We start from the raw sequence: 22,475 nt of genomic DNA, 5'->3' as shown, positions 1-22,475 counted from the left end.
AATCTTTCTTTGAAATGACCTCAGCGAAGCCTTTCCCGACCACTCCATCTAATATTTCACTCTACTCCATATTTCATTTCCTCTTTCCCTGCATCATGTTTCCTTAACACTGGTCTTGCCCAGAAGCAGGATCATAGAGAAGGATTTGAGCACAAGTGGTTGATATGGGGGTGATGCAGGCCAGTGGGTTGTAGGAGAGTGAAAATGGGAAGAGTAGGAAGCCAGAAGGGTGCAGCAGTGAGCAGGTCACTGCTGTGGGCAGCTGGGACCCAGTCCTGCTGGGGCCTCTGGGAGACTGCATCAACGCGCCTTGGAGGATGTCTCAGGCATCAGGAAGTCGACGTGTTTATCCACTAATTCTCATCAGTGGGTGGTTGGGAGCTGCTGTGGGGTGGTGGTGGTGGTTGGGACTCTAACTTCCCAGCAGTTCCTGTCTCTGCGCTTGGGCAGCTGTCCTCTGGCTGCCAGAGAAAGCCCTCAGCTTTGCCGAGGCTCCCAATAGGAGCACTGGCCTCAGGGCAGGTGGGAACAGAGTTCAAGGGAATCTGAGGAGGGCACTGATAACATCCACTGAGAACTTGTTACTCTGTACTGGACTCCATATTTTCCTTGTTTATCTTTTTTTGTCTGTTTCCCACTGTAACATAAACTTCATGAAGACAGGGACTTTTCTCTGTTTTGCTCACTGAATGGCACTGGAAACATGGTTTCTGAGTTGTTCATTGAACATTTGACAACACCAGTTAGTGCCTGCCTGAACCCTGTACTACTCTCACTCTCTCTTGACACTCTGATCTCCGAGGGGCTGTGTAGATCCCCACGGTCTTTATGTATACTCCTTTCCCTATGCTGAGTCAAGATTAAGAATTACAAGGGGACAATGATACTTTGACAAACACTGTTGTTGTTGTAATGCATATTTTTGGTAACTAAATGAATAACTGTGACAGCATGAACCGCTAGATCAGAGAAAGATCAACAGGGGGTGGAAGGGAAAATGTGAACAACAGATTAGATTGCTTACTCCAACCCCAGCTTCGACAGACAGCCTCCTTGCTAACTGGATCTGGACAGGTGGAACCCCAAATCCAAAGCCTATCTCTGGCTGACAGAAGGGTTCAGGTCTCATAATCAAGAAAGATACTTTTGCTTTGGACTCCATGCTTTAGTCAATACAGACTTAGATCTGCCAAATGGCACAGATGACTCACTGAGTGTGTAATCAGCAACTATTCCAGAGCATTTTTAAACATGTACAACTGTTAAATTACATCATACCTGCCCTGAACTTTTTTCCTGCCACTCTAAACTTAAGTTTAGAATAGTTATATATATTTTTAAAGATTTTATTTATTTGTGTGACAGAGAGAGAGAGAGTGAGAGAGCACAAGCAAGGGGGAGCAGAGGCAGAGGGAGAAGCAGGCTCCCCGCTCAGCAGGGAGCCCAGTGTGGGACTCAATCCCGGGACCCTGGGATCATGACCTGAGCTGAAGGCAGACGCTTAACTGACTGAGCCACCCAGGTGCCCCTAGAATAGTTATCTTAAAATATTTGGCTCATCTTTGTAGCCCATCATTGGGCTCTCTCTGAATCCCAGTTTTATCCCTTCCAGCTTCCTGGTATTTCTCAATTTAACAAACCAGTGTTTAGCTCTCACTTATCTGCTCTGTCCTTTTACTCTTCTCCATCGAACACACGATTCATGTGATTACTATTCTTTTTTTTAATTTTGTTATGTTAATCACCATACATTACGTCATTAGTTTGTGATGTAGTGTTCCATGATTCATTGTTTGTGTATAACACCCAGTGCTCCATTCAATACGTGCCCTCCTTAATACCCATCACCAGGCTAACCCATCCCCCCACCCCCTCCCCTCTAGAACCCTCTGTTTGTTTCTCCATAGGCTCTCATGGTTCGTCTCCCCCTCCGATTTCCCCCCCTTCATTTTTCCCTTCCTACTACCTTTTTTTTTTTTTTAACATATAATGTATTATTTGTTTCAGAGGTACAGGTCTGTGATTCATCAGTCTTGCACAATTCACAGCACTCACCATAGCACATCCCCCCCCCCAATGTCTATCACCCAGCCACCCCATCCCTTCCACCCCCACCACTCCAGCAACACTCAGTTTGTTTCCTGAGATTAAGAATTCCTCATATCAGTGAGATCCTATGATACATGTCTTTCTCTGATTGACTTATTTCCGAGCGAGCAAATCTGCCATGTCTTAAGGTCACTTTTGGGTCTACCAAAGCCACGTTGGTGTTGCCTAAGACTTTGGCTTTTCCTTCCCCAGAAGTACAAGCCAATGGACAAACCATGTGGTTGTGCAAACACTAAAAAATAAAGTAGACAGAGAAAAAGCTTTTGCATTATGTTAAAAAATTAGGTACCACAAAATGTACATTTTTATCTCTGCGCTCCCTTGGTATTTCATAAAGGTTTTCTCTCAAGTAAAACAATGAGCTTGCTGATGTGATGAATTAGCAGACACCTCCTTTGGCGTGAAGTAGTCCTGTGTTGCAAATCACTGATTTTATTAGATGGCACCTCTACCAGCAGTCTAATGCTGCCTCATGAAAAATCCATAACAATTCAATCTAATTTTAATGATTCTGGAAAATAATAGTACGTATTTGAGAACAGCCCACTTGCTCGTATTCCGACCTTCCTGTCATGTCTGTTAAAGTGAATGTGATTCATGGACTTTTGTGGCTATTTTTTTTTTTAACAATGTATGAACCCAACTCAGTTTATCTTTATCTTCACACATCCTTGCTCCGCCGCAGCGTATTTCTCATGTCTTGCATATGTTTACAGCTTGTTTATCTATTCATTTGGTTTCTAAGCTCATCAGAGGAAGATCAAAACTATTTCAGTTGAACATTTAAACCCATTATGACCCTTGTTCACAGAAAAAGTACACATATGGCTTACTTTTTTGTTTTAGAGAATCACTGAAAATAACTGTACCTAAGACTCTTCAGACCTATAATTAGAGAGCAGGAGGGGTTTCTAAGATAAGCAGAAAATTGATGAGGGCCAATCTAGGAGTAGACTGTAACTCTGTCCTATTTGCCTTTTAATTTCATTTGTTTACTTATGTGTAAATCTTTATTCATGTGACACCTTCATTGTGTGAAAGTCATGCTGTTTTCCTGTCAGCGCAAATCCTCTGGGAATACACAAGAGCTTGATGTGTAGTCTCAAATAGGTCACTCTCTTTTTTTTTTTTTTTGAATATGGTTACAGTAATTTATCTTCCAGAGGCACAATATTGGAAAAGAACAGGACAATACTGTATTTTTGTACGTTCTAATTCGTACGTGTTAGCACTACTGTCTCTCCATTAGTTAGATGTACACAACCTTCAACTATCTCAAGGTAAGAGAGAACATGTTACTTCTTGACTTCCACAGTTGTTTAAATTCCTTTTGTAGTTGTGCATAGTTATCAGATTCTGTTCTTTGCATTATTTTTCCTGTAAAGATCATCATTTACCAACAGCAAACATTTGGTTTGCTAATAAAATGTTAGTCTGTACCTATCCCTATGTTTCTATTCCTATTTTCTGGTACATATGCTTTTAGTATGATATATTTTTATTGGTGTACAGTTTCAGCAATATGAGGACTATTGATATTATTCCTTTGTTTTATTTACATTTTAATGGTTTTAACCACCATTTGTTTTCTGCTGCCATTAAGAAAGCTATTCTTTAATAGATATACAATACTTTGAAAATAAGTGGTAACAAGAATTTCCTAAAAGAAAAGCAAAGTACTGAAATTATGTTAGAAGTCTGTTCGGTTGCCCCAGTTTTCCTAGTTAGACTAGAGTAGTCTGGAGAGGTACAGATTGAAATAAATGCAAGGATTATTTGTTGGCTTTGCTATGTGCGTGTGCACGCCTGTGTAGGCGCATTTGCCTAACTCCCCATTTGTGGAGGTTAGGGAGGTCACATTCCGTTATCTGACATATTATGTAAATAGTCTCTCTTCTCAGAACAGCGGTGATCATCCCTAGAGGTGCTTATCACTTCATGGGTCAAATTCCATCCATATTTCTAGTCCTATATTCCTGAACTTTAAAGCCAAAAATACATGTCTTATCCTATTGTCCTTCAGGTTAGTGGAAGATTAACATACAAAAAGGTAAGAGAGCCTAGCCTAGACAGCCTGTTTATCTAGAAAACTACTGATTTGGATCATACCATATAAAATCTACTTTCAAAAACCCAAAGGAGAAAAATAACTTCATATAAATTGTGGCTGATTTTTCTTGTAGCAAATGTAAGTGTCACCGAACCATTCACAAATTCTCCAACGGAATTACAGAATGTTTGCTTTTAAGTGGATTTCATTAAGTAGAAAATATCTTACTGGAGTCCTTCCCCCCCCCGCCTCCAGAAATACCTGCTAGTGGGTAGGGCTGTGGAATAGCTGACCATTTATCTTTTTCAGACCATGTCAATCTTGATATTCTGGCACATACAACATATAGGTCTCTCTAATTCCTAGGACAATCCTTTATTGATCTTGAACAAGGTGGGCTTTATTATGGTAGGCCTAGACTCATGAACTGGTGGGTGTGGAATTACTGGTGCAGCGGTAGGTTCTGTATCCAGAACACTTGGAGTAACGCTTGGGTCGTGAGGCGGAGTTGTACTTTGGGTGTACGCATGCTTTAATGCAGACACAGTGCTTTATCGGGATGGTTATTTCTTTTACATCATGACTAATACCAGCATATTGAATTGCCCTCTTCTTGACCACCTTTCCAAATGCTCTCTCTTGGCCTTCCAACCCTACTTTCAAGACACTTAAGTCACCGGGACATAACAATAAGATAGAAGAAATCCAATTGTCCAGAAAGTGGTAAAGAAGATCTCTAGAACATGTGGGGAAATTTCTCTGGTCTGGCCTTACTTCACTCCCTTCCCTCTGGACTCTGGCAGGCTTCCTTACAGCTCTGATAGCTCCCACATCGTGAGGAGTCCGACTGGGGGGAGAGTTTGCACCATGTACTCACTGTCTCTTTTTTTTCTTAACTTGTCCTCAGCCTCCGAAGTTCCCCACAGTATCAGAGCAGTGGGTCTATGATGCTGTGGGTGGTTGCTGCTACAGTATGGAGAAAACGTTTAACATTGTTCCAAGTGATGTATGACACCACAAGATAAATTTGGTACAGTTCCCCAAAGGTCAACCTATTATTTCTTAAAGCTCTGCAATTTAGGTTGGGCTCACTGGGGTGGTTCTGCTGCTCCACATGTGACTGCTGGAGCTGGAATATTTATTTATTTATTTATTTATTTATTTATTTATTTATTTATTTATTTATTTATTTATGACTTATTTATTTGTTAGAGAGAGAGAGCATGCAAGCAAGCAGGGGGAGGGGCAAAGGGAGAGAGAGAATCTCAAGCAGACTCCTCGCTGAGCATGGAGCCCCATGTGGGGCTTGATCTCAGGATCCTGAGATCATGACCTGAGTGGAAACCAAGAGGGGGACACTTAACTGAGTGAGCCACACAGGTGCCCCAAAGCTGGGGTATTTAAGGTGACTTCTTTACTCACATGTCCGGTGCCTCAGCTGCAAGCGTTGCAAGAGCTGGGGCAGGCTAGCCAGGCAGCTCTCTTTCTTTCCACACATTCTCTCCATTAGGGTAGTGAGACCTTTTTATGTGGTGGCTCAGGGCACCAAGAGGACAAACCTCACTGTAGAATCATTTATCAAATTTCTGCTTGCATCATAGTTGCTAAAGTCCCATTGAACAAAATAAGTCACATGGCCCAGCTCAGAGTCAAGGAGAAAAGGGCTTGAAGGCCAAACGCATGATTCATTGAGGGTTGCCAACTTAACAGTCTACCCCATGGAGTAATATGCCAAATTTACATGAATTTTAACGATGAAACTGGTGATTTCAAGATAACTTGTCTTTATGGTGGGCCGGCACTCATGCACCCTGGATAATGCATTTACTTTTTTCTGTTGCTGAGAACTGACCCAACCCATTTTGGTGTGCACAACTCTTCGGTTCTTTTTGGTGTATCTTGGGAGATATTAATGGATAGAGGTAAAGAGGATCAGTTACTATCTCATAACCTTGTATCAGGTTATTAGGAAAGCAAGTCTCAGAGCAAATTCTGCCACTCGCATAGACCTTTCTATAGGCAGGCACAACATCATCCTAAACCACTTCTGCAAATATCATTTAGGGGTCTGACCCAGGGCTCCACTCCTAAGGACAGGCTTCCTAGAGTCTTCTCTCCTTTTCCTTTTTTGCAGTCACGGAGAGTGTCTGTAAAATATTATAGCCAATTCATATTTCTCCACTGCAACTGATTTCCCAAACGAAAGCCTCATTTTTATCAATTAACAAGCCACTAATTCCACCCATGAAGACCCACTCCTAACATTATGCTGATTCGGAAGGCTCTGTCAGTGAAGAGAGAAAACAGTGCCTGAAGACCTTTTAGTCATTACCTCTGGTGCATGACTTTTCTAATAAAATTTAGCTCATCATCTCCAGGCTGTGGATTTCTGATTAGGGCAGCATCCTGCCCCAAGAGTGCAACTGTAACTGAAACACACTGTCTATCCTAGAGAATATTAAAGTATAGATGCCATAGCATGCCCCTGAGAGGGTGCTTCGGTGGAGACAGTTGAGAAGCCTTCAGCAGAGTAGAGGAAATGAAGACCTTGAGGATTATATTTTGTCAGTTCATTGCTTCTGGGAACAGCCACATCATACTACTCAGGTAACTGTTTCTAAAAGTAATCTAAGGGGGCACCGGGTGGCTTAGTCGGATGAGCGTTGGACTCTTGATTTTGGCTCAGGTCATGATCTCAGTCAGGGTCATGAGATCAAGCCCCACATCCAGCTCCGTGTATTTTTATTATCTATTTTCAAACATACACAAAAGTAGAAGCTGTACCCATCACCCAGATTCAGTGATTATTAATCTCTGACTGAACTGTTTTATCTCTTCTTCACTTTTCTCCCCTGCTTTCCACCCAGCTGCCTGATTTTAAAGTAAGTCTCAGATATCATGTCATTTCATCTGTAAATACTTCAGCATATATTTCTAACGACAGATAAGAATTTTCCTGTTAGCATAAGTATAATACTACTAATATACCTAAAAAGTGAACGGTTCCTCAGTATTCACTCAGTGTCCACAGATTTCTCTGAATCATAAATGTCAATCATTTGTTTGTTTGGTTCAGGATTCAAACAAGGCCCACAGATTACATTTGGTTGATATGTGCCTTGGGTCCTGTATTTCTTGTGGTAGACCCAGAATAGGGTTTTCTAATGTCAATACATTGACAATTTGAACTGGACAGTTGTTTGCAATAGGGGACTGTCGTACACACGGTAGGTCTTAGCATTCTTTACCTCTCCCTACTAGACGCCAGTAGCACCAGACCCCTGTGTGGCGGCCAGAAATGTCTCCTAACACTGCCTCATGCTCTCTTTGTATAAAATTGCCTCAGTCAAGAGCCATCGATCTAGCATTCATGTTTACCTTTCTGACAAAAATATTTCACAGTTGTTACTGTATATTTGTTATTGCATCACATCACAAAGCGTACAATAATTGGTTATTTCTCTTTTTGATTAGTGGGTCCATGTGTTGTCTACCTGATTTATCCATGCTAAAATTTCTCATTTACTTTCACCCAAGAATTTTAATGGCCATTGATGATCATTACCTAGATCCATTGTTTTTTTAGGGATTACAAAATGGGGATTTTATAATTTTATCATTTTCTTTACATTTGTTAGTTGGGATTCTAGTATAAAGAAGAATGTTTCCTTATCAATGATTTGATCACCCTATAAATGAAGAAACACTATCCCTCTACTCACAACACTTCTGACACCAAATGTGTGGGTTTTCCACCAAGCAATTCTCCACCTACAGGTTAAGGGTTCAGTCTCACAAGACTGCCCCCTATTTCTAATGCCAGTGCAAGTCCCATGTTGTCACCTGTACTTTTGACCCACTGGCTATAAATTGGGCATTCCTGTGGCCCCCTCCTTGGGTTCAGTGACTTGCTAGAGCAGTGCACAGATCTCAGGGAATCACTTTACTTACTAGATTACCAGTTTGTTATAAAAGGTACACTCAGGGGGCACCTGGGTGGCTCAGTCGTTAAGTGTCTGCCTTCGGCTCAGGTCATGATCCCGGGGTCCTGGGACCGAGCCCCACACTGGGCTCCCTGCTCAGCGGGAAGCTTGCTTCTCCCTCTCCCACTCCCCCTGCTTGTGTTCCTGCTCTTGCTATCTCTCTCTCTGTCAAATAAATAAATAAATTTCAAAAAAAAAAGGTACACTCAGGAACAGCCAAATGGAAGAGATACATAGGGCAAGGTATTGGGAAGGGGCACAGAGCTTCCATACTCTCTGGGTGCACCACCTGCCTGAGAGCTCTCCAAACCCTGTTGCTTAGGGTATTTAATGGAGGTTCCATTACATCAATTAAATGATTGGCCATTCGTGATTGAGCTCAACCCTTTGCCCCCCTTCCCTTGTAGGTCTGTGGTTGGGACTGAAAGTTCCAGTCCTCTAATTACATGGTTAGTTCCTCTGCCAACCAGCCCCCACCCTCCAAGAGTGACCATTAGCATAAAATCAGGTATGGTTAAAGGGGGCTATCATGAATAACAAAAGATACACAGAGCTGGATGTGGTGCTTGATCTCATGACCCTGACTGAGATCATGACCTGAGCCAAAATCAAGAGTCCAACGCTCATCCGACTAAGCCACCCGGTGCCCCCTTAGATTACTTTTAGAAACAGTTACCTGAGAAGTATGATGTGGCTGTTCCCAGAAGCAATGAACTGACAAAGTATAACAAATATATCAAACAAAACAATAAAATAACAAAAGATGCTAAACAAAGTATAACAATATATAACAAAATATTATATTTTATATAATATATATTATATAAAAACATATATTTTATATAATATATAAAGAAAATTATAAGGGTTTTAGATGCTCTATGCCAGGAACTGGGGATGAAGACCAATTATATAATTCTCATTATTTTACAACATTATGCTCCAACCCCTGGTCTTATAGTAAAACGCTCATAAAAGTCAAAAGATACTGGCACATTACTAGAATCCATTTAGTCATTAATAATTGTCCAGTCCATCATCATTGGTATGAAATTATCTCCCAGGGAGAGGCCACTCAGGTTTACAGGCTTTCATTCAATCTTGTCAGATTCCAAAAGTGGGAGTGATCTCAGCAATATATGTTCTTCATTTGCTTTTTTCACTTAATAATGTATCTTGAAGGATGTTCTACAGCAGGGTTTATCAATAGCAGCACTATGGATCAGATGATTCTTTGTTTTGGGGGACAGTTCTGTGTATTATAGGATGTTTAGCATCCCTAGCCTCTACTCACCTGACACCAGTAGCACCTCTGCCTGCCATTAGACAGTCCAAAATGGTCTCCAGACATTGTCAAATATCCCTTTTGGGGGGGGGGGAGCAAAATCCATAGCTGAGAACCAGTGCTTTTTAACAATATTAAGAGCTTTCTCATTTCTTTTTTTTTTTAAATTTTATTATGTTATGTTAATCGCCATACATTACATCATTAGTTTTTGATGAAGTGTTCCATTTTATGACAGCATTATACTCCATTTTGTGAATATTCTATAGTTTATTCAAGCAGCATCCTATGGTTGGATATTTAGGTTGTTTCCAGTCTTTCACTATTACAAAATGTGCTACAGTGAATGGTGTTATGCCTACATCATTTCATGTTTTTGCTAGTGTATTTTTGATAGTATTCCTAGAAGTGGGATTGCTAGGTCAATGGGTAAATGTGTGCATGTAATCTATCTAGATATTGCTCACATTCCCCTCCTTGGGGATTCTACTATTTTTCATTTCCTACAGCAAGGCATGGGAGTGCATGTTTTTCCATAGCCTCACCAAAGAGCGTGTTACATATTTGGGATTTCCTCATATGTTTAAGAGACATTTGCTTTTCTTTTTCTGCAAATGTTATCATTTGCCCATTTTTCTATGGGTATTTCCATCCTCTAGAATTATTCAGACCTCTGTATATATGGAAAATAGTAATGCTTTATGAGTGTTATATGTTGCAGATCTGCCTTCCTCCCTCTTTTGATTATGCTTATGTTTTTTGCATGCAAAATTTTCTATTTTTATGTGGTCAAATTTATCTTTTTTTATTTATTGCTTCTAGACTTTAAGTCAAAGAAAAGTTTTCTCCATTTTCAGGTTATAAAAGAATGACCTATGTTTTCTCTTAATACTTACATATGTCTGTGTTTAACATTTAGATTCATTTGGAGTTTATTCTGGTGTACCATATAAGGAATAGTTTCAGTTTTCTATTTTTCTGTGTAGCTGACCGGCTGTCCGTTAGATAGTCCATTTCTTCCATCCTGATTTGAGATTGTGCCAACAATCTGAATTCCATATTTGGCTTGGCATATTTTTGGATTTTTCATTTCTTTTTCTATTGGTCTAATCTATCAGTTCATGTGCCTACACTGAAGGCTTTATAATGTGTTTTAATACCTGGTAGGGCTATCCCCCTGCCCTACTGTTTTTTGTTGTTGTTTTGTTAAATTCACAAAATCACTTAAGGAGGACTGACATTTTCATGGTGCTGAGTTTTTCTATCCAAAAATATGGCATGTCTTTCCATTTGTTCAAGCCCACTTCTGTGTCTTTCAGGAATATTTTTATTTTATTTTATTTTATTTTATTTTATTTTATTTTTTTAAAGATTTTATTTATTTATATGAGAGAGAGAATGAGAGATAGCATGAGAGGGAAAGAGGGTCAGAGGGAGAAGCAGACTCCCTGCTGAGCAGGGAACCCGATGTGGGACTCGATCCTGGGACTCCAGGATCATGACCTGAGCCGAAGGCAGTCGCTTAACCAACTGAGCCACCCAGGCGCCCCTTTCAGGAATATTTTATAGTCTATAAACATTTTGGCCACCATACAGTGTGAAGAGGAAGGATCCCATCTCACACACAACTTCCATCTCACACACAACTCCCAGGGCACATTTATGTTTTGATTTTTTTTAAAAAAGATTTTAGTTATTAATTTAACAGAGAGAGACACAGCGAGAGAGGGAACACAAGTAGGGGGAGTGGGAGAGGGAGAAGCAGGCTTCTTGCTGAGCAGGGAGCCCGATGCAGGGCTCGATCCCAGGACCCTGGGATCATGACCTGAGCCGAAGGCAGACTCCCAGCGACTGAGCCATCCAGGTTCCCCCACATTTATGTTTTGAGACTCATCCTTTCATTTTTGTTGCCATGATCATTTAAACCTGATTCCACCTTTCTGAAAATTTGGGAGGTCTGGAGAAGAATTGCATATAGAAAGAATATAGGCTTTGGAGTTAGAGTGCCTTTGGTTTGAATTTGGATCTATCATTCCTCAGTTCTGTGATTGTGAGCAAGTCCTTACTGGCAAAATAGAGATTTTTACCTCTTATAGTAGTAAAGATCGAAAGAGAGAACATATGTAAAGCAGCGAGCACAGTGTCTGGCATGAGTAAGAACTCAATTTCAGGGGTCTCTGATACTTATTGGGGGGTACCATGGCCTTCTGTGTGTTTGAAACATAGGTATCTCCTACATTACATACACATTTAAAAAAAAAATCCATCCATCTTCTTTCTATGTTAATTTCATTGGTGCTTGGCAATACCATGCTGTTTGGAGCTTTTCCTCTTTTCCCATGAGTTGGCGTTTTTTTAGACTTGACATTTTGTCTCATTTTTACAAAATGCTGGAATAACCTGCAAGTCGTCATAGAAGTTTCACTCATCTGAACAGTGATGGATCATCTTTTCTAGGAAGCCATCAATCAACAGCATCTAACAAGAATATGGAGTGGGGCAGGAGTGGGAGGGGGCCTGAAGGTCACTTTACTTGGTTCACTGACTACTTGCTGTAAGCCCTTTTGATTGATGTTGTGGAAATTTTTGCTGATTGCATCACTATTTCAAGACAGCATTGACTTGCTTTCCCTGAGCGGATTCCTGATTTTAGTTGAGAATCAGTGTTCTGAGCTTTTGAAATTTCATGCAGATGGCAACAGTAATTGAGTATCCACTGTCTACTGAGCATTGCGCAACAGAGCTAAAAGTCAGTACAAGACCCAGTGGTAGCGTATCCCAGGCTGGATATCTGGGTATCTTAGGCCCAGCCACACTCTGAGGACATGTGCCTGACTGGTCCACTTAGCGATTCAAAGAAGATGGGCTGGTGAATACTCAGCTACCAAGGAGTGCTGGTTCATTGGGGAAGGGTCATCATGGGGAAACAGGTAGGGAGCAAGAGTGAAGTTGGGATCCTTTATTGGAAAATGGGGAATGAAATTTGGTGCTGTGGCCAACAGAGCAAGAAGAGGCAGTCTTGTAGTCCTAAAGCCTTGATTGAAAGCTGTAGAAGCTGAGCAGATGGTGGGGCAGGAGTTAGGCCAAGGTCACAGGCAAATAGCCAGCATTTCTCTTGGGAGATGGGTTGTGCTGACAGAGTGTGAGGTATAGTGCCACCTTTTTCAAAGGGCAGCCCAGACATCCCTGGGAATCAAGCCAGTGAGCAGTGGCCCCTCATCTTAAAGGGACCCTATCCTTGGGTTGAAGAATTTCTGTGCCTGCAGCTAACAGGCTCAGCACTCTGTAAGTAAAACTGCTGTACACAGCAGGGACAGAATCATATTAATAATAATACTACCTTTATTTATTTAGTGCTTTTAATACTTCAGAGCATTTTCTCCTGTTTTACCACACAAGTGTGAATGCTGCCCCTTTCCTATGAAGAGGATGCTAATAGCTTCCAATTAGCTTTTGCCCTTGGCATTTGTTTTCCCAGAAGTGTTTATGGACTTGGGTTGCTTAGACCACAGTTTTTGGTCTTCTGGTAAACCACGGGAGTTAGAAGTGTTAGAGTAAAACTAGGTATTGTCTATATACACATTTCTGTGTGAGATATGCACACACACACACACACACACACACACACTCATTTACTTCTTCAACTATAAATTCCTATTGTGCACCCATTAGGTAGCAGGCACTGCTTTGGTGCTATAGATGTACAAATATTTCTATGTAAAAGATATATCTATGTGTTTATTATGCCATAATATCACCTCTTATCCAGAGGTCAGACTGATGGCAGCCTCAACCATTCAGAACATAAGTTGGAAAAAGGCAACGAGAGAGGCTTGAAGCTGCAAACTGGTGAGGACTTTATTCTGTAGGAAAGACAGAATTGCCCTCAGGCAGTTGCTCAGAACAACTCTGTGTATAAGGCAGCAGATGATAGCAGCAGGACTCACTGACCTCAAGAGAAATGATAGCTGACAGCTGAGGGAGGAGACAGAACTCTCGAAAGCAGAATAATTTCTTTTGAATTCTCCCTAGTTCTTTGGTACAATGGTCCGAGGCTATTTAGTTTAGGAGTAAGCAACCACAAGGGTCACAGTAACTTTTGAGGGCAGTACTGCATTAAATAGCACCATACTTGATGTTCACAATGCTACTAGTTCATATTTGCATAGCTTTTTTTTTTTTTAAGATTTTATTAGAGAGAGAGAGAGAGCACGAGCAGGGGTGGGGCAGAGGGAGAGGGACAAGGAGACTCCCTGCTGAAAAGGGAGCCTGATGCGGGGCTCAGTCCCAGGACCCTTAGATCATGACTTGAACCAAAGGCAGATGCTTAAGTGACTGAGCCACCAAGGCGCCCCAGCTTTTTTTTTTTTTTAACACCCGTCTTTATATTACATGGTCTTATCGAGTCAAGGCAAACCCCCTATGGCAGCATGTATCAGAATCACCTGGAGGGTTTGTTAAAACAGATTGCTAGACCCCACCCCTAGAGTTTCTGATTCAGTAGGTCTGGGATGGGGTCCCCAAATCTGCCTAACAAGTTCCCATATTTTGGTGCCCCTGGTGGCACAGTGGGTTGAGTGGCCAACTCTTGGTTTTGGCTCAGTTTATAATCTCAGGGTTGTGAGATTGAGCTCCATGTCAGGCTCCACGCCCAGCACAGAGTCTGCGATGTGGTCTTCCTCTCCCTCTGCCCCCCCTCAAATATTTGAGGGTGGGGAGAGAGAGAGTGAGTGAGTGCACACAAGCGGGGTGGGGCAGAGGGAGAAGGAGAAAGAATCTGAAACAGACTCTGCGTTGAGTGCGGAGCCTGAGGTGGGGCTCGATCCCACAACCGGGAGATCACAACCTGAGCCGGAACCAAGAGTCTGTTGCTCGACCAACTGAATCACCCAGGCGCCCCATAAATAAATCTTTTTAAAAAAACAACAGCAAGTCCCCATATGTTGATCATGTTGCTGGTCCAAGCCACACTTTGAGAACCACGACCCTATGGGGTATGTTTGGCCTCTTGTATTATTATTGTCTCTATTTTACAAGGGGAGGAAATAGGATTTCAGAGAAGCTGAATTACTTAACCAAGGTCAGAGTTTAATTTAGGTGTCCTGAGAATAAGCCACATATTTTTCAACTATGTGCTGTGTTGTCGCAGATTTTTTTCCTTAACAATTAAGAGAGGGTTTGGTACATTTTAGATTTTCATCAAAATGCTTGGAATTAGGGGCACCTGGGTGGCTCAGTTGTTTAGACTTCTGCCTTTGGCTCAAGTCATGATCTTGGGGTCCTGGGATCAAGCCCTGAATCAGGCTCCCTGCTCAGTGGGGAGTCTGCATCTTCCTCTCCTTCTGCTGGCCCCCCCAACTCATGCGTGCTCTCTTTCTCTCAAATAAATAAATAAAATCTTTAAAAAATGTTTGGAATTAAAATATTGCTATTCTGGCTATTATCAAAAAGACAAGAATAAGAACTGGCGAATATGTAGAGGAAAGGGAACCTTGGTGTTCTGTTGGTAGGAATGTAAATTGGTACAGCCATTGTGGAAAACCTTGTGGAAGTTCCTCAAAAAATTAAAAATAGAACTATTGTATGATCCAGCAGTCCCACTTCTGGGTATGTACCCAAGGGAAATGAAACCAGGATTTCTAAGAGATATCTGCACCCCTATGTTCCTTGCAGCATTATTCCAAGATATGGAAATAATTTAAGTGTCTATCAATGGATGAATGGATAAAAAAGATGTGAGATGTGAGATTATGTGTGTGTGTGTGTGTGTGTGTATACATGTTATAGATATATGAGAGGAGATCTGAAATTGTTCTCAATACACACACACCCATACACACACAGAGAGAATTATGTGATATGATGGATGTGTTATTATTGTGGTAATCATTTCACAATATATAAGAATCAATCATCATGTTGTATGCCTTAAACTTATACAATGTTATGTGCTAGTTATATCTCAATAAAGCTGGGGGAAAAACACTGCCATTATAGTTTATTAGAAAATGTATGTATTATGGCATATATTGTTTCCTTGACAATGTTGGATGGGGTTTTGTGTGTCCAGCCTCCATAACACTTAGAACATTTAAATAAATGCTAAGAAACTAGGATGAGTAGTTGGAAAAGGAATACAAGGAAATGGGTTTTTGGATTGACTGGGGCAGGTGCAAATCCTTTGGAAAAGAGGTGTGAAAGAGTGGGAAAACATGAGATTTTTAGTAGACCAGAAGGAAATTGGTCTTTTAGGAACATTTCCCTGCATAGATAGTTAACCTGGAATGCTTGTATTAACTTGGACTTCATGTTGTTCTTGGTGTCTGCAATGATCTTTTCTAACCGAACAAGCATTTTATTTCCAGGCTTGGAATGTCTAAAGAAAAATCTATTCTGTTCATGTTTATGTGCCCATTTTCCTTCTCTGTGAGTGAATTTTTTTTAAAGTAGGCTCTACGCTGGCATGGAGCCCAGTGTGGGGCTTGAACTCAAGACACTGAGATGAAGCCCTGAGTTGAGATTGAGAGTTGACTGCTTAATCGACTGAGCCACCCAGGTGCCCTCTGTGAGTGATTTTCTATGAACCTCTTTGTCCTAAGTCTTTTCTGAATCAATTACAGAATTATGATGAAACCTCCTGAGAAAGAATCTCTAAAGCCATCTTAGGCAAAATTCAGGGATCCTCCATGTCCTTTCATTTCAAGACTGTAATGCAGAGAATTGACACTAGTCTCTCAGGCCTTCTGGCCGTATCAGCAGGATTCAGTCAGGAAAACAAAGCCACTATAGGTATTTAAAACAGTAAGAGATTTTTTTTTAAGATTTATTTATTTATCTGAGAGAGTGAGTGTGCACACCTGAGAGGGAGGGGCAGAGGGAGAGGGAGAGAATCTGAAGCAGACTCTACACTGAGCCCAGAGCAGATGAGGGGCTTGATCTCATGACCATGAGATCACCGCCCTGAGATCATGACCTGAGCTGAAACCAAGAGTCGGATGCTTAGCCAACTGTGCCACCCAGGCGCCCCTAAAACATGAAGAGATTTCATCCTGGGATTGTAGTGCTTAAGAAGCCATGGGAAAAGCTGGAGGAGTGGAAATTATGGATCCTACCATTCGCTCCAGGTTCACTGCCATGGAGAAGTGGAGAGCTGCTCCCACCCAGAATCAGGAGCCTGCAGACAGTGTGGCTGGTGGCCTCGTAGCTTCTCTCAGCTCCGAGTGGCTGAAATGACAGGAAAACTAAGAGGCTTTTGCAAAGACCCATCTGGGAAACTCACATAGCCATCTGCCAGTGCTGCCAGAGAAAGAAGAATGTCTGCATCCTCTCTTCCACCTCGTGAATCTTGCACAATCTCATTGTTGAACTCTAAGACATTGGGTTTAACTTGTTAAACAGGATCCGCTTGGAAAGTAAGATTTGTGGCACTACGCAGATGTGGCTGTGAACTCTTCCTCAAATTACCAACTAGGGGTGGTTACATGGAGTCTTGGTTTCCAAAGAAGTCTTCATGTTTTCGAGGAATGCATTATTTAAGGTGAATAATATTTAATTTTTAATATTTAATCTTTTAATAATCTTTTAAAATATTTAATAATATTTTAATATTTAATAATATTTAATTTTTTAATTTAAGGAGGTGAAAGAATGGTTCTACAAGCTAGCCAAATGTTTTAGGAAGCGACAGTAATCAAAACAGTGTTGAATTTACTGCCTTACTAGGAATAGGTAGAATTAGGCAGTCATATCATTGAAAGTCAATAGCAAAGTTCAGAAAGAGCCCAAATATAAAAAATATTTAATATAGGATAAAGAAGGCCATTATTTTTATTCCAAGTGCTTGATTTACTTTCCATGAAATATCATTCCTTTGTTGGGTTCCCAGTATCCTTCTTTTGCATTAATTACCTTAAGTTTCTTCTCATCATTTTCATTCTTGTCTTTTTACAGTTAGTGCTTTTCAAGTTTGTCCTCCACAGATACAGCTTCATTATCCCACCCATTGTAATTCCATGAATAAATGCAACATATGGTTTCCAGCAAGACCCAATGGCGTTGTTCAACATACATCCTTTTCTAAAGAAATCTTGAGCTATCTTCTGGTTTGCCTTTCCAGCTTCGGAGATCGCTCTGATATCACCCCCAGCACAGAAAACCTTTCCACCAGCTCCTTTCATAATGATCAGGAAAATTTCAGGATCTTATTCCCAATTCTTTAGCTGTGGATAAATGTGCTGAATCATACTAACATTCAGTGCATTTAGGAACTTTGGTCTGTTTAGTGTTATAACTCCTGCACTTTTATATGAAAAAGAAGTGAGAGTGCTGGAGACTTTCTACTTGCAAATAGTCTTTTCAGTTTTTCCTGACCATTAGTATTTGCAATCTGAAATCAATATACTGAGCATCCATACATGTTTGCTGAGGCTGCCATAATGAATACACAGACTAGGGGGATTCAAACAACAAATTTATTTTATCACAGTTCTGGAGGCTACAAGTCCGAGATCAAGGTGTCAGCAGAGTGGGCTCCTTCTGAGGACAGTCTTCTCCTTGTGTTTTCAAATGTTCCTCCCTCTGTCCAAATTTCCTCTTCTTATAAGGACACTAGTCATATTGGATCAGGGCCCACCCTAATGACTTCATTTTAACTTAATTACCTTTGTAAAGATCCTCTCAATGTGGAGTCACATTCTCAGATACTGGGGATTCTTTAACCTCTGAATTTTGGAGGGGACACAATTCAGTCCATAGGGAAAAAGTGTGCCTATCTATTCAGATGTTCTTTGGTTCTGTAACCACACAGTGGCTCATGTAAGTGGTATTTAACTTCTTCTGAGTTAAGGACTCCTTTGAGAATGAATAGTAGGGGCCCTCTACCCAGAGAAATGCACATACACACTCAATTTCACATCAGCTACCTCTTCACCCTACCTATGGACCCTGAGGCTCTAGAATCCTGGGTCCAGATGCTATTAAAACTACGAAGTCAGGGAATTCAGTGATCAAATCCATCAGACTAGTTGTCTGGAAGTCACAAATCTTAGGAAGGTTTACTGGTACGAATTACAATTTTAGATTTTTCACCTAACTGTTTATAGTCCATTGACTATAAACTTCATGCCGGGAACTGTCCTGAAAAACAGGGGCAGTTCTCTTGGTTTCCAAAGAGATCCCTAATACCAGATTTTAAGCACAGATCCATAGTAAGATTAGCCAGGCCTGCTCTCAGGCAGTCCCTGGGTATGGGTCTGTTAAGAATGAGATGGACTCCACCTGCTACCTGGGGCACTTCCTACAGAGGTGTGGTCAGCTTTGGCTCATCAGTGGATGGGAGGACCACAGACTTATTTTGTTGACTTCCTGCATGGGGACTTCTTCCATCTAGAAACTGAACTCTTCTGGAGATTGAGGCTCAAAAGGAACTTAATATTACTTGAAGCTGAGTCTGATTTCCAAGGGTTAGCCCTCTAACTGACCCTAAAAATGAGCAGGATTATATACCTTTAGTCTTGTTATTGTTTGTAAATAAAGAAAAGGGAAAAATCCAAGCCAGCATTTATAGAAATGGGCTTGAGATGGGCCCTATACCAGGTGCACAGAGCTTTCTATAGAATGCATGGACTTGAATGAATGTTTAGGCCTGGTGCAGAGAATATTTTGATGATCCAGTTTTTTTCTGGTACATTATGTAAATATATTAATCTGAGGTCAGTTACTAGTTTTTGTGTTGTTAGCATGGCACTTTGTCAGGGTTTGTGTCAGGAAGAAAATTGATATTTGGGTTCATTTTATTTCTGAAACATTAAATAGTTCTCTCTAGCTTTTGTTTTACAGTTCATTTAGATTTAACTCCATTATCAAAACAAAATTCAAAATGCTTATTCAAGAATACAGTGAAACTGGGAATCACATAAAATTCTACGTTATATAGCTACACTAAAACTGTATGCAAGCCAAAAATAGTGAAGGAAAAAAAGCTTACTTATCTATCAAAAATTCTTTAATTAAGTTATAAAATTTTAATGTTTCTTTAGTTTCTTGTAAGTGCATTTTTTTGTCCTTTTATGCAGTTTTGAACCTACATTGTTACAAGTATGTTTTTTTACTGGAAATTAACTGACATACTAAAAATTATTAACAAAATCTAATTTTACTTAAAACATTGATTCAATAATATGAAATAAGTCTGTTAATATATTCAACAAACTTGTTTATTTATTTATTATTTTTTGAGACAAACTTGTTTAAAGAAAGAAATTTAGAGATCCTATACTTTTATAAATTAAAGGTCAGTATTAATATTTTTATTTCCTTTCCCAAATATGAAAGCTCTTTTGATATACCATTTGGTTTTATGTTACTTAATTGACCTTCAGTTGTCTGTGCAACATAGGTAAGGAAAATCATGAATATAAAAAACTAATTTTTTTTTCAAAAAGACCCTCGAGGAAAGGTTTATGGGTTAGATATTATATGAAATAAATCTCAAAACAGAAACTAAAAAAATGGTTTAAATTACTTGTAAACAATGATCAACTTTTGACCTTAGTAATGGTGATAGAATTTATAGTTTTGGCCACAGATGGCAAGAATTCCTTAGAAATGATTTTCTTTTTAACCCAGCTGAGATTCAGATTTCACCAGCTTTTCCACAAATGTTCTTTTTCTGTTCCAGGAGCCAGTTCAAGATAACACATTGCATTTCGAATGCATTTTATTTTATCAAGTGATTTCTGTTGTTCCCATATTGTATAATGATTTCCAAACAGTAGAAATTCTGACCATTCTGTGTGTGTGTTTATGTATCTTTCTTGTCCTGTCTGACAGAATGACAAAAGCAATCTTACGTGACTTGGAATCAAATTGACCTGAGTTTTAATCCTAATTTGGCTAATTTTGGCGCCCTGGTGGCGTCACCTAAACTCTAAACTTCATCCATGAAATAGAAATAATAATTACCATAACACCTATCTCACTGAGATGGTAAGACTAAATGTGAATATACAACGAACTGTAGTAGTGATTGTTGGTATTTTTATTACTCACCGTCTAATGAAGATACTAAAGAAAAGAGAATTATCTGGCGAGCAGATGGTCAAGGATGATTTTTAAAAAACACTAGGAGGGGCAGTGGCAGAGAAAATCACAACTTGACAAACCAACTCTGAAATAATCAGGAATCAATTGTTCAGTAAAATTAAGAAGATTTTCTGTTTCTTGCCAGCATATTTATATCAAAATGTGTAACATGGGGCCGGTTTTGTTACTTGGCATGTTCCTGGCCATTTGTAAAGAAAATGTTCAACAGCTGTTGATCTGGGAGGCAGATGGATGGATGACATTTATGAATTGTATTTTTCAGATGGAGAAACTGAGGCACCAAGTGTGGTTAATTGTTTTTCCCAAGCTTCCACATCTATGAAACATCGAATTTGAAAGTACAGTTCATGAATATCGTCTGCCTTCCAGCTATCCGCACTGTGGAAGGAAATTGCCAGTGGATGTGATGGTAAAAATGGGGGCTTTCTTTAAGGGAGACCAGCTGAAGAGTCGTGCTTTTGTGTCTGGTACAGATGGTACAGATGGTCAACTGGTAGTGCTTACCAGGGCTTTCCTCCCCTGCAGCCACCCACCCTCAAGTGACAGCTTTTTGCATCTTCTTGTCTAATTAAACCACCAACAGAGAATGCCAGTTATCTGCTTGCATGACACCTCTGAATATTAAGTAGCTTTTGTAATTAATTATTTTTGAAAGGCTTGATCCTCCATAATTAAATAAATCTTTGTGAATTAATAATAGGTTAGCATGGTCTCTGGACTAAAAACACCATGACCAACAACTTGGCAGCGAGGGAGGAAGGTTGCACCTACTACAGTGTGTCTGTTGATCAAACCGTGATGATCTGAATGCTCCCGGTACTCACATCATGATGTGTTTCTTCTTTTCTCTATATTCTTGTGCACCCAAGTGGAACCAATTGTTTCTGCACGGAGTAAGATATAAAAATGCAGATTCGCTTAAATAACTTATTGCCCAACAAGGCAGTCTGTGTTGTACACGAAAATATGCCGCAAGCAGCTGTCTGCCTCGTATTGCCCTCTGGGTTATGACTGTGATGCTGTTTAGTAACTCTTGTGTCTTTTTGTGCAGGAGGCAACACTGAGACCTGATAATGGTTGCTGGCAAGATCTTGAGAGCAAAGGCGTGGAAGGAATGCCTTTAATCAAGTGGTCAGGTTCTTCCATGATGAGTTGGTGGGGTGTGACCGAGCTGGCCCACCCCAGAGGACAATCCAGTATGCCCCCACTGTTGAGGAGAGGCTGCTCTTTTACCCTTGAGAAGCCAGGCAGCTGGGGAAGCCGGAGACCCGTTGCTGGGGGATATCCTGCCTCTGGGGTCTGGTGTCATGATTTTGCTTATTCGGTGGAGGCTGTTTAATCTAAGTCTGTAGGGGTCTAGGTTGTTGGCTGCCAAAACTGGATCTGACGGGTGTTTAGCCAGGAGCAATAGGGGGGAAGGGTGACGGGCGGCGTTAGGTGAGCAAAAATGGTCCTGCTCTTTCTTTTCACCGTAGCTCACTCTCTTTACTTCCCCCTTCTTTCCCTGTCCCTGTCTTTCCCCTTGTCCACTTGTCCTGCTTGTGCGTTTTTGTTATAGTGGTTGGCACAAGTATTGTCTTGCTCAGATTTCCGCTGTGAGAGTAACAGGATCATGCCTCAGCATTATAAAATTTCAGATCTGGAAGCTTGTCTTGGGGGTTCTGGACCAGCCGTGGAGAGTCGTGAATGTAAAAGATTCTGGAAGGATTTCAGGGTTTCTCCTACGGGTTTGACTTTTTGTTAGATGAACCTGGGAGTGCTGTTTGGCTTAGATGTAAGGGTAATGGTTCTAATGATAATTATCATCATCATAATTAATTACATTATAAGATGCATACTCTGTTATACCTTGTCTTTGATATTTTAGTTAATTTTTTTCCAAAGATTTATTTATTTATTTTAGAGAGCGAGAGAGAATGAGCAGGAGGGGCAGAGAGAGAGGGAG

The 22,475-nt window shown here is 40.5% G+C and overlaps 1 long non-coding RNA gene across 1 annotated transcript; it reads left to right on the top strand.

Moving 5' to 3' along the window:
* The first annotated feature begins 16,737 nt into the window (after nucleotides 1-16,737).
* LOC141372623 (uncharacterized) lies at nucleotides 16,738-21,795 on the top strand. The gene is made up of 3 exons (XR_012377958.1): nucleotides 16,738-16,964; nucleotides 20,793-20,939; nucleotides 21,582-21,795. It is a non-coding gene; the product is annotated as an uncharacterized lncRNA (long non-coding RNA).
* Nucleotides 21,796-22,475: the final 680 nt, after the last annotated feature.

This window comes from Callorhinus ursinus, unplaced genomic scaffold (assembly GCF_003265705.2).
Source record: "Callorhinus ursinus isolate GAN/ISIS: 27379988/994484 unplaced genomic scaffold, GSC_fseal_2.0 scaffold4, whole genome shotgun sequence".
Classification (NCBI taxonomy): Eukaryota; Metazoa; Chordata; class Mammalia; order Carnivora; family Otariidae; genus Callorhinus; species Callorhinus ursinus.
Note: the sequence above shows the minus strand (reverse complement) of the source record. Positions and strands in the feature narration are given on the sequence as shown.